The following is a 16,946-nucleotide window of genomic DNA, read 5'->3' on the forward strand; positions in this document are numbered from 1 at the left end:
TGGGTAGGTCAAATGAGATGGTTGACAGAAGGTGTCCCAAGAGAAAGGATGTCATGCTCCAGATACAAGGAATGTCCTAATGGGGTTACTGGCCCTGTTCTCTGTCACTTATGATTGCTGTGTGTTTGCTCTCTCTGGGTCTCAGTTTCTCTCTCTGTGCAATAGAGAGCATCTTCATTGAACTATTTCAGTCTCCTGGGAATCTGGGAGTGGGGATGAGGAGGAAAGACTCAGACTTTTCCAGGAGAAAATGGAGAAACCGTTCTGGCCAGTGCCAGAGGCCAGTTCCATGAGGACGAGGATCAGAAAAAGTGAAAGCAAGGGGCTTTTGAGCAGTTCCCCCTCTCCTGTACATCTGACCCCCCCCTCCAAGGGACAGTTGTCCCCCTGGATGGATGACCACTGCCAGACCAATAATAACCAGTCCTTAGATGTCCCTTTCCATGTGTGAGGCATTCGTTCTTCTTACCTATCTTACTCCTTGCAGTTCTCCTCTGGGACACTTAGTGCTCATAGTCTCATCACACCATTTTACAGATGAGCACACCACTGAGGCACAGGGAGGGTGATGTGACTTGATGGAAGTTATTACAGGGAGTATATAGCAGGGCCGTGGCCCAAAACTCAGGCAGCCTGGCCCAGAGTCTATGCATATAGCCGTAGTGCTGGGCTGCCTCTCATCAGCATTCTGAGGCTGCTGAGTGAGCCAATGACAAGCCCTGAGGAGGGGTCATCACTGGGGCTCTGGAGACCAAGGTGTTTCCAGAGCACCTGCTCCCAGGGCTGACTTTGGGGGGTGCACCCTGCTGGGGGATGCTGGAGGAGCCCGGACTGGGCTGTCTCTGTCCTTACTCTGGCTGTCCCAAGCTTGAATGGAGCCAGTCTGGGTTGCTCTCACCAAGTACCATAGACTGTGTGGCGCATAACCAGGAGAAATTTCTAACAGTTTTGGAGGCTGGAAGTCTGAGATCAGCTGGCCAACTCGGTTGAGTAGAAGGGTGAGGGTCCTTTCCTGAGTGGCAGACTGCTGGCTTCCGATTTCACCCTCTTGTCTGGAATAGCAGAGATAGGAAGCAGGCTCTGTCCTGACTCTTACAAGGGCACTAATCCCATTCACATGGGCTCCATACTTGTGACCTCACCTAATCCTAATCACCTCCCAAAGGCCTCATCTTATAAACCCCTCACATTTCAGTCCATAACAAGGAGAGAGTATTGATTGCCTGGAGAGCTAGGGCTGCTGACACTGTGGCATGAGCATTGATCCCTAAAGACTACTGGCTTTGATCATAACCCCAAAGAGAGAGGGCCTGAGGCTGGTTGTCCCTAATAACCATCTACTTGTGAAGAGCATTAAGATCTTTCTAGAAACTTTTCATGAGAAACAGCTTTTCTTTTTTAAGATTTATTTATTTATTGTAGAGAGAGCGAAAGCACAAGCAATGGGGAGGGACAGAGGCAGAAGGAGAGAGAGGGAATCTCAAGCAGATTCCCTGCTAAGCATGGAGCCCAAAGAGGGGCTTGATCCCATGACCATGAGATCATGACCTGAGCCGAAATCAAGAGTTGAACGCCTAACCGACTGACCCACCTAAGCGCCCTTGGAACAGCTTTTCTATTTTACCCTTGCAAGGAATTGCACCAACATTTATAGCCCATTTTATAGACCCACCTGAGAGGGAAGGTACAGAGGGGAGGTCCTCTGCTCAAGATTCCCCAATGAGTTAGAGATGGAGCCAGGAGGGGAACTAAGTAGGACCTTCTTGTGGTGAGGGCAGAAGAGCCCAACCATGACTTACCTCACCACCTGCAGCCTCCCTGAAGCAAATCTCTGAGAAGCCCCAGTGGAAGGCCTGGGTGATTTCAAGAGAAAGAGCCAATGATGCATGAGATTAGGGAATTCCCTCAAGGAGGGAATTCTCAGCTGTCCTGAGCACTGTGGCCAGGAGGAGGACATTACTGGGTGGGGGACAAGGAAGGTTCCTTTGGGGGAGAGAATGGGCCAAGACAGTCATGAATAGGACTTATAGAATAGTGGTTCTCAAAGTGTGGTCCCGGGGCCAGCAGCATCGGCATTACCTGGAAATCTGTCAGAAATGCAAATTCTCAGGCCCCACCTTGGACCTACCGAATCAGAAACTGTGGACCAAAGAGACCAGCAGTCTGTGCTTTAAGAAGCCCTACAGGGGATTCCATGCACGCTGAAGATGAAGAATCGGGCCGGGAGAACCGAGATCTATTTGTTTCCTTGGGCTGCCACAGCACATTGGGCAGCTTAAAACAACAGCGATTCATTCAGTCATAGTTCTGGAGCCCAGAAGTTGGAAATCAAGGTGTCGACAGGGTCTCCTACAGCTTCCCTTGGTGGCCAGCGTTCCCTGTGGCTGCACCATCCAAACTTGGCCTTCCGTCTTCACGTGGCCTGCTCTTCTCTCTGCGTCTCTCTGTGGCCTCCTGTCAGGACGCTTGTCGTTAGATCCAGGGCCCGCCCAGATAATCCAGATGATCTCACCTCGAGAACCTTGACTTAATGCCATCCACAAAGACCTTTGTGCCAAATAAGGTCTCCTTCACGGGTTCTGGGAAGCGGGTCATGGTCTTATCTATTAGGGATAAGGGTCTATTATCTATAAAAGGGTCTATTATCTATTATAGATAATGTCTATTATCTATTAGGGTCTTATCTATAGGGAGCCCCTCTCCAGCAGGCCCCAAGGAGTAAGGTGGATAGTGGAGAAGGGCGAGTGAGCCTGCAGCCTCCAGGAGAGCACATGGGGTGGAGAGCTGAGAGTCGGTCGTGTCAGAATGAGGAGAGGAGGCTTACAGAGAGCCGTAGACCAGGAGCCAGCTGTGCGGGCACCTGGCAAAGTAGGGCCCAAGGCAGGCAGGCCAGGGGAGAAGAAGGCCCCGAGGGCCGTGCAGTTCTGATCCGCGTCCCATCCTGAAGATGTCCACTTTGCCATGGAGGAGCCCGCCCAGGGTGCCCCTGAACCCTTCAGGTGATCCAGGGAATCTCATCATTCCCAGCCGTCCATGTCCATTCACCCCTGCCCTTCTCTCCCAAGTTCTTGTCAGTGCCACCCAAACTTGCCTGCCTGCCAGAAAGGGCCCTGAGGCCCAGCCATGCTGTGGGGCCCAGCTGAGGGGTCCCCGGGGACGCCCGAGGTGGCAGATGGCCTCCCTGTCACAGCTATTTTGGGCTCCGTGATTATATGCTACCATATTTGGATCTCCCCAAGGTTCCGGGAGTTGATTACTACATTTGTCTGGGGCAGAGGCTGCTCTGAGGTGGGAGGGTGGGTGGGCGGGCACGCGGGCAGCCCCCTGCATATGATGAAGCTCTGGACGTGGGTAATTTGGCTCCTGGAGATTCTAGGAGAGTGTCCGTGGTGGGCTGGGCCCTGGGATCCTGTGGGGGTTTTTTTCAGCTGTAAATGCTGGTCTGAGATAGAGTCAGCCCAAGCAGGGCCACCCAGGAGCAGTGTGGTGTCTCAGCCCCATGAGGAACACCTCAGTCCAGATTTGTGGGTCTCCCCACCCTCCTGCCCCCTGAGTCCCCTGGAGCTCTTCCAGGCTTAGGCCTGAGAGATCTGAGAGAGGCAGGAGCGCCCCAGATTGGGATGTGGGAGCTGATGACTCAGATGTAGTGTAGGTGCACGTGGGCCCCAGGTAGAACCAAGAACTGGGTGACCCCCCTCCCCTCCCCAACAGAGGCAAGTTTCCTTCCCCCTGTATCAATGCCCTCTCTGAGCAGCTGACATCAGGGCAGAGCTCTGGCCTGGGTTCTGGGTATGTCCGGAGGAAAGAGGAGATCCAGCCCCTGGTGTCTGTCCATCCATCCATCCTTCCATCCTTCCTTCAATCCATTGGCCTATTTGTTCAAGCTTTGCTCAGTGCCTGGAATGCCCAGCAGAAAAGTTACCGAGATGAATCATAAAACAAGGGCCTGTCTTTCAGCAGCTTGTGGTTTAATGTGGGGGTATCACACACACCCAGACACCCATCTTCACTCCGCCCCTCCCATACATTATGGGAGGAAAGTCAGTGCAGGTGAACATGATATAAAATTAGTGTACAAGAGCAAAATGGGAGTTGACCAGAATGTTGAAAACCAGGCGAAGCCCAGTAGGGGTGTGGTAAGAATCCCGGTAGTTAACGTTTGCTGAATGCTCACTGTGGCACCGACCCTAGGCTGATGCTTCGCAAATAGCACCTTAGTTCCTCGTGACAAAATCTCTGTAGGAGGTACTATGATTTCCGTTTCATAGAAGAGAAAATTAAGGTTTGGGGAGTTGATCGCAGAATTGATAAAAATGGTTCATCTGAATTCCAAGCCCCTATCTGCCCCTATGCAGATGAGGTCCGTAGCTAGGAGGAACCCACTAGGTCTGGTCCCCATGGTCATCTGCCTCATGGCACTTAGGGAAGTTTACAAAGTGCGGATGCCCAGGCCATTTCTCAGACCACCTGACTAGGAATCTTGAAGGCTGAGGCTCAGGACCCCAGATGAGGAAGAGCCCTGCCAGGTGGTTTCTGAGGCAGAGCCAGATTTGGGAGCCAGCATTCTGACCCTCAGTCCTCCAAGCGTGGCTCGCAGGCCAGCAGCCCTTGTGTCTCGGGGTAGTGGGAGCAGGTCAGCATTGCCCTCTCTCAAGCTCTGGGGATTCTGAATCTGCATTTTAACAAGACCCACCCTTTTCCCTTCCGGGATATTGGTGCGCAGTTACAATTTGAGAATCACTGTTCTTTTGTCTGGGAGCTTCTGGGGGCACCCTGCCCCTCTCCCAGCCTCAGTGAAGATGGCCCTCAATCATTCCCATCCATCCACGTCTGTTCACCCCTGCCCTCATCTCCTAGGTGCTAAGGACTTTCTATGCAAAGTCCTCAAGCCTTAAAGCTCTTTTTTTGCATCATCAGTTGCACCTGTAGGGTGGAAATTTGAGGTTTGGATTGGTTTGGTTGTGGACCCACCTCCAAGATGATCTCTTGGAGGATGGAGGTGGAGACATAATGGTTAGACTCTGGGAAGAACTTCCCAGCAGCCTAAAACCACAGGGAAGGGGAAAGCCTAGAGCACTTCTTCTGAAAGTCCTCTGGAATCACACTCCCCATATCTGGCCGGGGAACGGGAAGTGACCCCATCTCACTCCTTCAATCCATTCAATGGATTGACATTTTCAGGGCGCTCACAACATCTTGTCAGTTCTGTGCCTCAGAAGCCTTAGAGTAGTCCAGAGAGGAGGTAGGAGAAGGCTCAGATCGCAGCCAGGAAGAGGTGGAGAGAGCGCCTGTGTGCCTGCAGCCAGCCTTCCCTGGCTGTACCCCTGACACCGGGCCACCCGCTCCGCGCACCCCCCTTCCCGCTCCCGAGCTTGCTGCCACCCACCATCCCTGTGAGAGAAGACTGTCAGGGGCTGGGAAAGTGTGGTCTTTTCCGAGAGTCTATGAGTAATTTTCCACCCGTTTATGAGCCTGTGGAGCCAAAGTGGCTGCCAGCCGCTTGCTGGAGTGTGGAAATCCACACACCAACCGGAAAAGGCTGTGAATGCGCCGGGCTCCTGCTCTGGCCACCAGCAGGGGCTGTGTGGGTGGAGGCTGCCCACCCCAGACCACAGGACCTTAGAATACCCAGCTGGAAGGCACAGCGGGGGTCACTCAGTCCAAGTGCCTCTTCCACAGGTGAGGAGACCAGGCAGCAGAGAGGGGAAGTGTCTCTCCCCGAGTCATCCAGCAAGTTAGTGGTGGGGGCTGCAGCTCGCTGGAGCCCAGGTCAGGCCAGCAGATGCTTTTTTGGTTCTGAAAGGAGACGATCTATTTATGAGCCTCTGTGACCCTCTCCCACCAGATGGCTCTAAGAGCGGTTGTTCTGGAATACGCCCCCTCAGGGACTCTGTCACCAAGGTGGCTTCCTCCTCCCTTGCTGGCCCTACACCTGTTTTGGATTGGTAGCCAGTTCCTTCCCCCGTCACCCTTAAATAAAACAACTCCGACAATGAGCTGGTCAGGAGGACCTTGGGAACCTTGGAGGGGCCTGGGTGCCAGGGAGGGAGCAGAGAAGGCCCACAGGGCTTGGTGGGGGTGAGCTGCTCTGGGTTGGTGGCCCTTGAAAGGATGCTGAGCTTCCGGGGGTTCTAGCAGGCCCTGGAGAGGAGGTCACTTCTGTCCCCTGCAAAGCAATCTCTTCCCTGAGGAAAAAGGGCCAGCTTGGCCATCCCAGCTCTTTCCCCTTTCCCATGTCTGCTGGAGAAATTGCCTCTTTCTCTGGGCGCTTTTTCACGGTGCCCTGCCTTGATCACCTTGGAAGCGGGGAATATAGCCAGCCTGTGGGGTTGGGGGCCACAGAGGACCATCCGGCAGAGGTGACCTTGGCCCCATGCCTCTCCTCAGTGCGAAGGCAACAGTATGGGACAAGACTCAGGGAAGAGTAGGAGAGAAGGCAGGAGATGGAGGAATCTTCCCCAGAGCATCTCCCATGTGCCAGGCATCACACCAGTGCTGTCAGCAGCTGGCCTGCTGGTACCACGAGGACTCTGCCCTAGGCCACTTCCAGTTGCCACCTCTCCTCTCCCCTCCTTTCAGTCCCACCAGTTGCCTCCATTTTGTCACCTTCAGTCCGGCTTCTCTGGGCCTCTCAGACCATCAAATGGTTCTTGCCAAGGTCACTGGACCTTCGCTCAGCCCAACAGGCTCTTTCTAGGCCTTATCTTCTAGCAGTATGTGCCAGTAGTGTGGGCCACTCTCTTCCAAGTCCTCTCCTCCCATGGCTTGTGTGCACAGAACTCAGCCTCTTGCTTCTCCCCTACCCTTCTCCTCAATTTCTTCACAGGTGGCTCTCCCTCTGCCCACCCTATAAATGGCAGAATTTTGTGGGGGCTCTTTCCTTGTCACTCTGTTCTGTGTGCTCCTCAATTTGTCCCTAGGCAGTTTCTTACCTGCCTATGGGCTCCCTTACCCTCCACACTGACGGCCCTGGGAAGGCCTCGCCAGCCCAGACTGGCATGTGAGTTACCCGTTGGACTCTCCACGTGGATGAGCCAACAGTACCTCAAACAGAACAGTTCCCCAAATGTGCATCATCTTCCCTCCTGTGGACAGTCCTTCTCCCATCACTGTCCCAAGAAGAAATGGCACCACCGTGCATTTCAGTCCCTCGTCCAGGGACTTGGCAGTCTTCCTTGACTCTGTCACCAGAGTGACATCTCATCGGTCAAGTCCCAGTGACTGCACGTCCACATTGCTTGGGAATAAGCCCTCCTGCCTTCTCCCCTGCACACCAACCGTCACCTGCCGGCCACCAGCCCTTGCGTGGCTTGCTACAGCAGCCTCTGAATGGTCCCCTGCTTCTGTTCCAAAGTCACCTTAATCTATCCCCACGTTGCAGTTACATGGGTCTTAAAACAGAAATCTGATTATGTCACTCCCCGACTTAAAATTCTTCAGGGGCTCCCCACTGCCTCCAAGACAAAGCCCAAACCCCTGGGCTCAGCTACAGAGTGCCACCTGGCTTCTGACTTCCTCCCCCCAGTTCACTCTCCTGCCGTCGGAAGGTGCGGCTCGGGCTCTCCTGGACCTGCAGCCCGTGTTCCTGAAACACTCGATCCTACTTCTCCTGCTCGCCCACCCAAGTCCGCCTCACCCACAGGCCTTAGCTTAAATGTCTCCTCCTGGGGGAGGCCTTTTCTGAGCACCCCCCCATCCATCCAGGTACCCCTGTGATGCTCTCACAGAGCGGCCTGCAGTCCTCTTCCCACCCTGTTTCATTGTCAACGTCTCCTTCTATACTCTGAGTTCTATGAGGCTGACACTGCATCCTTTTGTTGTTGTTGTTGTTATTCAGGGTTGCCCGCACCTAGTACAGTGCCTGGCACGTAGTAGGCACCTAGAGGTCTTTGCTCGTGAGTGCACAAATGAACAAATGAGGACACAGGGTCAGAGAGGTGAAGGAATTTGCTCAGTAACACACAGTTGGTGTGACCGAGGGCTGGATTGAAGCTCGGGGGTGTCTGATTCTGATGCCCCCACTTTCTACCAGGGCTCACCACCTCCCACCTGCCCGTGGGTGCTTCCCAAGAGTATCGAGAATTTGGGAGCAGCTCTGAGCAAGGCGGGAAGTCCAGGGGACCAGGGCCCTTCCTGCCCTCCACTGCCACTTTTAGGGGAGGTTAGGATAAGCAGACAGAGCTAAGAAAGGAGTGAGGGTGTGGAGGTGACCCAAGGGGTTCAAAGTGAGAGGAACGCAGATTGCTGCCTGACACCGATGAGTGCTGTGGCTTGGGCTATGCTTGGGGGGTCTCCCAGCTGTGTGTTCACAGAGAGAAGGTGTGAGGGGGACTGTAGGCACCCCCACCATCAGGTGGAGCAGTCAGGGACTGTGCGTTACTGTATCAACCTAAATAAAACAGAAATGGGAAATAAACTTATTTTTTAAAAACCCATGTCATACCTTCCAAAGCCAAGAATAACATCATTTAGAACTACCTGCTACTTAGGGTCGATCTCTGTCCCAACAGCGCTTAGCCCTAGTGGGGCGCGGAGCTCTTAGTGAAATAAAGCAGCAGGGGCTGGGGAAGCACTGCCTCAGGCTGACTACCCTGGGGGGCGGGGCATTCATAATTTCTGGAGCTCCAGCTTGGGGTGGGGGGTGGGGATGAAGAGGAAACCCCAGATTCATCCCAGCCAGGGAGCTGGGAAGGCTCTTTTTCCCCAGCTGGGACAGTCCCCCCAACCCATTCACTTTCCTTCCTGCTCTGTCAGCTGCAGCTGACAGGAATGAGGCTGCTAGGCCTCCCCAGGGAGCCATCAGGCCTTCTGGGCCAACGCAGCTGCCTCGCCCCCCCCCTCCCCCGCCTCAGCCCCTGTGAGCTCCCTTGGCCCCCATTAACCTGCCTTTCAGCTGCACATCTGCTAACCTGCGGCCTGAAGGGTCTTACAGTAAAAACCCCTTCGGAACATCTGGAGTGCAGGGGAGGGGCCCACCTGGAGGAGAGAGGAGGTGGGAGAGGGGACTGAATGGGAGAGCATAATCTGGTGTGTGGAGTAGGGGGAGGTTGTGGGGAGGCTGGAAGGAACTAAGTAGTCCCTGGGTTCTATTGTGTGTTGTTGAGGCAGAATGGGTCAGAGGGGGCGTGGTGAAGGGCGGGGCCTAAGGTGCCCACAAGTTATCAGATGGCACCACAGAAGTAATCTTCCTCCTCTGATTGGAAACCACCCACAGACCCCCAAGGACTAGCTAGGGGCAAATCTTCATTTGAGTTCCATCTGCTTTCACGTTGGTGTCCCTGCTTTCCACACACTCCAGCAAAGTCACTGACCCTTACCTCCCTGGCTCCCCAAACCTGTCCTCTTCTACCTCTAAGCTTTGGCTTAAGTTCTTTCTCGGCCTAGGATGCTTTTCCTCTTCCTTTTGGCCAAGCCTTCCCTCTCTACTCCCTATATCAATACAACATTCATCTCCTCCAGGAAGTCCTCCTAGACGATTCCATCTGACTCTGAGCCCAGAAGCAGGGGTTCTCAGTCTTCATAACCAGGAGGGGCAGAATGAGAGGCCCTGGCCAGAGGAGAGAAGGAAGATTGAGCAGAACTCTTGTCTTTGCAAGACCTAGAGAAGAAGCTGATCAGAATTCAGATTAGTAGAGAGGGGCAGGGTGTGGGTACAAACAATAAATACTCCTTAGGTACTGTCTAGAGATCTGGTTTCAGAACTGGGGCAGAGGTGGGGGGATTGCTGGGACACTCAGTGGTCACCTTCTGGCAAGTCTGGAAAGCTCTGAGTAAGGGCTCCATGCCTAGCCCAGGGCAGGTGGCCACCCTTCTTGGTTCATCTCCTTAGTATGACCTGACAAGTATCCTAAATCTCACTGGGCACAGGCTGCTCTGAGTCTGGACAGTGAGAAGGCAGAAGGAAATTAAGTCTTAGAGAGTGTTTGCTGAGTGCCTGGTGCTGTGCCAGACACAGACCTGGGCTCTCTCACACGACCCCTTAATCAAAACCCTCACAAACCCAGCCTGGGAAGACCCTGGCACAGGTCTAGCATTCTTCAAGTCTTGGCTCAGTCTGGGGCTCTAGATTGTGGTGGCCCAGAGAATCTGTCTCCTTTCGGCTCAAAGCGTGGCTTGTGATTTGAGGGTCTTTCTCTGGAACTAGCTGCTCTGTTCTTTGGAAGCCAGCTCTGCCCATCTTCTAGGTTAAGGATCATGGGTGAATTGTTCTGAGCCTTGGTTTGGTGATCTGTAAAGTGGGGATGAGAAAGTGATTGTTAGGAAGATTCATGGGTAATGTATAGATACTGCTTAGAATCTACAACTAGGGATATCCTAAGGACACAATAAATGGTGGTGGCCCTATCATTAGGCTAAACTCCAGAATTGTCCTCCCACGGTTGTCACCATTTTACACTAGTGAGGGGACTTGAGGAAGATGATTTTGGGCGGCTCAGAGAAACCCTGGCTGGGAGGAACTGAGCAAGACAGACTCAGGGGGCTAGGACTATGGTCCTTCCACCCCCCACCAGGCTCTGCCGCAAAATTAGATGACCCTGAGAGGGATGGGGTTCTCCCCCAAACCCTGCCCCCAGGAGTGGTCTTTTAGGGGGTCAGTCACCCCTCAGTGAGTGAGTGAGTCTCATCCATTCCATATCCCTTTCAAAATGTGGATCCATGGTGAGCACCTTCCTCAGTGAGTTCATAGTCGGGGCGTAGAGGGCGTATTCACAAACATACATAACAGGCTACGGCTGGTCCATGCTTCCAGAGTGCAGTGGGCAGGGGGCAGCTAACACCTGCTGGGCTCCTGCAGTGTCAGCTGCTGTGCCAAGTACCTCTCAGCACCGAGCATCAGAGCTGAGATCTCAAATCTGTATCTAACATCCAACTTCCTACTACTCTGCAGAGGCGAGAAGTCTGACAACCTAGTTTCTTATTTTTCTTTTTTGGTTTTATTGTACTTACCTTTGAAGGGCAAAAACTTAGATAACTTAAATACAAGTCCAACAGAACAATGGTAGTGCAAGGCAGCAGTGGTGCCAAAATGCATTCTCTCTTCCAGACCCTGAACAGTGCTATCTGAGTTTTCCGTCAGTAAAAGGAAAGGAGGGCGGGGAGGGGGTGGGGAGCGTCTGCTACCTTACGCATAGGCAGCTTTCTGATCTGCAGTGTAATCTGCCATTTCCTGTGGACACCTGAAGTTTTCCACATCCGTCTCAGGAATTTCAAGCCCAGATTCATCCTCTGAGGTCATGGTCATCTCCACGTGGTCCAGCTAAGCTGGGGTCTTTCATAAAATGAGAAGCTACCGAGATCTTTTTGGGTCAGTCTTGTCAGGGAGGTTGAACACACAAAGAACACAGTCCTTGGCTCCCTCTCCCATCAAAGTGGGGGGCGTCCCTGTGCTGGTAGCTCAGATGTGCAGCTCTGCACAGAACCTAGAGCAAGGGCAGGAAGGAAATGCTGGGCATAAAGGGCCTATAAATACAGAAGCCCAGAACTGTAGCATTTTCCCCCAAGCTTTTAGGGCTTTAGAAAACCCACATCATCTGACTCTATTTGTGGCCATCAGGTCACCTGGAGTCCCAGTGCTGGTAGTCACAGGAGCCTGACAATCCAGCTTCTGAGATGAGAGGGGAGGCTTTTGGTGTGGGGGATGCGCTGTGGCTGGGAGGGTCAGGAGACCCCGTGCGAGAGACCACGCTTATGTTGGGTATTGAAGGGAGACTAAAAGGGGGACAGGTGGAGGTCAGAGGACAGCTTTTGCTGGGAGGGGAGGGGCCTGAGCAATGTGGAGGCAGGAGATCCAAGGCAACCCCAGTGGGGGTGGGGGGTGGGGTCGGGGAACTGCAGCTTTGCTTGGGATGGGCCTAGCCACCCTCGCTGGCAGCACCATACCCCGTCTTGCCTGTGAGAAGACCTGGAGCTTTCAACAACCAGCCAGGGACTCTCTCAGAGGCAACGCAGGTCACTGCAGGCTTTTCACGGAGACAAACCTTTGCCTTTGAGAGGGCACAGTGGACCTCGCTGAAATAGGGACAGTGAGGCCAGTTACGAGGCCGCAGCAGGATAGGGCCTCAGCTACAGCAGGGACCCTGGGCTCAAGAGGAGGGGGCACAGCCTTGAGGTTCCTTTGCCGGGGCCTGGTGATGGCTTGGGTAGAAGATCCAGGGAAGGGTGGGGCACAGAGGTGATAAGATGCGATGCTGTGAGTTTCCTTCCATTGCTGGCTCTCCAAGCTTTCCTTCCCTCGAGCCCTTCCCCAAGCCGGCTCCGCGCGGAGAGCTCCCTTGCTGGCCTCCTTCATCTCAGCACTCCAGAGCCTGGGACTTAATTATACACTGACGCACTTTGTTTTTAAAAAAACATGTTTATTTTGGTTCTGACTCATTGTAGAAAATTTAGAAAACACAAAAAATAAAAAGAAGGAAATAAAAGTCACCCACAAGTCTACCACCCAGACACAATGCTTTTTAACATTTCTGTGTACTTCTCTATGAACACACATGTTCTTATAAACAGACATGCTTCTTTTATGATACATTAAATCTTTACAAGTTATTTAGGATCTTTTGTTTTTTCTTCAAGATTGTACTAATAGAGCACCAGTGTAATTATTTTAGGTTTAGATGGTTTTGAAAATTGAGATATGGGGCACCTGGGTGGCTCAGTTGTTAGGCATCTCCCTTTGGCTCAGGTCACAATCCCAGGGTCCTGGGATCGAGCCCCGCATCGGACTCCCTGCTCAGCAGCAAGCGTGCGTCTCCCTCTCCCACTCCCCCTGCTTGTGTTCCCTCTTTCACTGTGTCTCTCTCTGTCAAATAAATAAATAAAATCTTTAGAGAAAAAAATTGAAATATAGTTCATGTAGCATTAAATTCACCCTTATGAAGTGGACAGTTCGGTGGGTTTTAGCATATTGGTGAACTTGCGCCTCTATCGCATGATCAAATTCCAAGGCATTTTTTAGCAGTTTTTTCCCCATCTCCCCTCCCCCCATCCCCTGATGAGCGCTAATCCACTTTCTATCTCTCTGGATTTGTCAGTTCTGGACACATATAAATGGAATCATACAATAGGTTGCTTTTTGGGTCTGGCTTCTTTCAGTTCTCATGATGTTTCCAGGACTCATCCATCCTTATATCCAGGCATGTAACCAATGCTTCATGTCTTTTTGTGGCTGAAAAATATTCCATCGTATGGATATACCACATTTTGTTTACCTATTCATCAAGCCGATGGACACTGGATTGTTTCTGTTACGGCTTGGTAATCGTGAATAATGCAGCTCTAAACGTTGTGTAGACATATGTTTTCAGTTATTTTGAGTATTTAGGAGTGCAATTGCTGGGTTATATGGTGACTCTACGTACAATGTTTTGAAGAACTGACAGGCTATTTTCTGAAGTGGCTACACCGTCTTACGTTCCCCCCCAGCATGGTATGAGCGTTCTGATTTCTCTACATCCTTGTCAACACTTGTTACTGTCTTTTCGATTATGGTCATCCTCATGAGTGAGGCAGTGTTTCATTGTGGTTTTGATTTACATTTCCATAGTGACTAATGAGATTAGGTATTTTTTCATGTGCTTATTGGCAATTTGTTTATCTTATTTAGAGAAAAGGCTACTCAGATCCTGGGCCCATTTTTTGTTGTGTTGTCTTTTTTTTTAATTGTTGAGCTGTAACTGTTCTTTATATATTCTAGATATAAGTCCCTTATCATATCTGTAATTTGCAAATATTTTCCCCTGTTCTGTGGCTCGTCTTTCCATTTTCTTTTTGAAAAAAGCTTTATTTATTTATTTTAGAGAGAGAGCATGCAAGGATGGGGGAGGGGAAGAGGTAGAGGGAGAAAGGAAATCTCAAGCAAACTCCCTGCTGAGTGGGGCTCCATCTCACAACCCTGAGATCATGACCTGAGCTGAAATCAAGAGTTGGATGCTGTCCGACTGAACCACCCAGACTCCCCTTCATTCTCTTGATAGTGTCCTTTGAAGAACAAAATCTTTTCATTTTGATGAAGTCAAAGTTGTCTGTTTATTCTTGTTTCTTATTCTTTTGGTGTCATATTTAAGAGACTATTGCCTAGTCCAAAGTCAGGAAGATTTATGTGTATGTTTCCTTCTAAGAGTTTTATAGAATTTTAGGTCTTTGATCTGTTTTGAGTTAATTTATATATATGGTGTGAGGTAGAGGTCCAACTTTATTTTTTTGCATGTAGAAAGACAGTTGTTCCAACACAACATTTTCATCAACCGAAAGACTATTCTTTGAAAAGACTTATTCTTTCTGCTGTTGAACTGTCTTAGCACCCTTGTTGATAACAACTGTCCATTAAAACATGAATTTATTTTTGGACTTTAAATTTTATTCAGTTGATCTGTATGTCTGTCCTAATGCCAGTACTATACAGTCCTGATCACTATAGCTTTTAGTAAATTTTGAAATTGGGAAGTGTGAGTTCTTCAATTTTGTTCTTCTTTTTAGAGATCGCTTTGGATATTCTGGCTCCCTTGCATTTCCATATGAATTTTAAGATCAGATTATCAACTTCTTTTCTTTCTTTCTTTCTTTTTTTTTTTTAAGATTTTATTTATTTATTTGACAGACAGAGATCACAAGCAGGCAGAGAGGCAGGCAGAGAGACAGGAGGAAGCAGGCTCCCCGCTGAGCAGAGAGCCCGACGCCGGACTCGATCCCAGGACTCTGAGATCATGACCTGAGCTGAAGGCAGCAGCTCAACCCACTGAGCCACCCAGGCGCCCCTTTTCTTTTTTTTTTTTTAAGAGAGTGGGGAGAGGAGAAAGGCAGGGGGAGAGGGAGAGAGAGAATCCCAAGCAGGCTCCTCCACCCAGCACAGAGCCTGATGGGGGCTCAATCTCACAACCCAAGATCATGACCAAAGCTGAAATCAAGAATCAACCATTTAAACAACTAAGCCACCTAGGTGCCCCTCAGCTTGGCAATTTCTGGGAAAAAAAAAAGACATTGTGCATTTAGTAGGGATTACATTGGTCTGTAGATTAATTTTCAGAGTAATGCCATCTGAACAATATGAAGTCTTCCAACCCATGAATATGAGATATTTTTCCATTTATTTGTATTCTTTAGTTTCTTTTAACAGTGTTTTACAGTTTTCAGAGTATAGATCTGGTAGTTTTTGTTCGATTTATTCCTAAGTATTTTATTCTTGTTGATACTAATGTAAATGGAATTTTCTTAATTTCAGTTTTTGATTGCTCATTGTAAGTTTGTAGAAATACAATGGATTTTCATATATTGATCTTATAAACTGCAATCTTGTTATGCTCATTATTCTAATTAGTTCTAACAGCTTATTAGATATTTTATTTTTATTTTTTTATTTTTTTTAAAGATTTTATTTATTATTTATTTGAGAGAGAGACAGTGAGAGAGAGCATGAGCTAGGAGAAGGTCAGAGAGAGAAGCAGACTCCCCGCGGAGCTGGGAGCCCGATGCGGGACTCGATCCCGAGACTCCAGGATCATGACCTGAGCCGAAGGCAGTCGTCCAACCAACTGAGCCACCCAGGCGTCCCTACTTATTAGATATTTTAATGTTTGATAGAAGTTCTAGTCTATTTTTTGGTTATATTTTTCTCATCTATTTATTTTATGACATGAATTTCAGTTTTATTTTGCGAAGGCACCCTCAACCCCCACCAAAAAAATCCCATTGGGATCTTAGTTGGAAAGACATTAAATCTATAAGTTGAATTATAGACAGTTTATATATTTATAAAATTTATTCTTATATATTTATAAAATTTATTCTCATACGGGACTTATTTCTCTTATTTCAAAACATCTTTTATACATCTCAGTAATATTTTGCAATTTTTTTCATTAAAGACCTATGTATTTCTTGCTAGAATTATTCCACAATATTTATTGTGTTTTGTTTGTTCATGAGGTTTTTTTTTTTTTAAAGATTTTATGTATTTATTAGAGAGAGAGCTTGCACACAAGTTGGGGGAGGGGCTTCTGAGTGGAGAGCCTGATGTGGGGGGGAGGGGCTCAATTGCAGGTCTTGATCGCAGGATCCCAAGATCATGACCTGAACTGAAGTCAGATGTTTCAGTGACTGAACCACCCTGGTGCTTCTGTTCATGAGCTTTGTTTTAGAGGTTATTAGTAATGTAAAGGAGATGTTTTCAGCATTATCTCCTGTTTGTTTTTGGAATTCAGGAAAATATTGCAGAATATCCATCCATTTGTATCTGGTCACTTTATTGAATTCATTAATCTTAAGGGTTTTAGCATTGGTTCTCTTGGATTTGGAGCTATCTAATGCTCTTTACAAATAATAAGTATAGATAGACTTTATTTCTCTTTTCTGCCTTATGAATTAATTAGAATTTTCAGAAGAATGACTATGATTATTAATAATTATGACAATGAACATATTTATCTTGTTCTGGATTTTTTTTTTAAGATTTTATTTATTTATTTGACAGAGAGAGAGAGAGAGAGCACAAGTAGGCAGAGAGGCAGGCAGAGAGAGAGGGGAAAGCAGGCTCCCCGCTGAACAGAGAGCCCAATGTGGGGCTCGATCACAGGACTCTGAGATCATGACCTGAGCCGAAGGCAGAGGCTTAACCCACTGAGCCACCCAGGTGCCCCTTGTTCTGCATAATAATAGGAAAATCTCTAAGATTTTCCCATAGACTATGATGCTTGATATTTTTTTAACATAAGTAGAACTTATCATTTTGAGAAAGCATTCCTCTATTTCAATATTTTAAGTCTTAAAAATTAGGATTTGGGGATGTTTCGGAGTGACTTTTCAGTATATATTGAGATTATATATACTGAACCCATTATACTGTAATAGAATTCATTATTTTAATTATTATAGTATTCTTGGAATTACCCTATCCTCATGGTGGTCGTTGGTAGAATTATTCTTATTGTATTATTCTGTTGCCAGTGTTATATTAG

The 16,946-nt window shown here is 49.1% G+C and overlaps 1 protein-coding gene across 7 annotated transcripts in view; it reads left to right on the forward strand.

Annotated features, from left to right (window-relative positions):
* Positions 1-16,946, forward strand: part of LGR6 (leucine rich repeat containing G protein-coupled receptor 6) — a 120,096-nt gene that overhangs the window by 43,786 nt on the left and 59,364 nt on the right. The window contains exon 1 of one of the 7 annotated variants that reach the window (XM_047705645.1): positions 5,572-5,679. The exons of the other annotated variants lie outside the window; for them this stretch is intronic. The gene's annotated coding sequence lies outside the window, so the exon portion shown is untranslated. Of the gene's footprint in view, positions 1-5,571; positions 5,680-16,946 lie in introns of those variants that run through there. 7 annotated transcript variants of the gene reach the window in all.

The sequence above is a fragment of the Lutra lutra genome, chromosome 15 (genome assembly GCF_902655055.1).
Source record: "Lutra lutra chromosome 15, mLutLut1.2, whole genome shotgun sequence".
Lineage (NCBI taxonomy): Eukaryota > Metazoa > Chordata > Mammalia > Carnivora > Mustelidae > Lutra > Lutra lutra.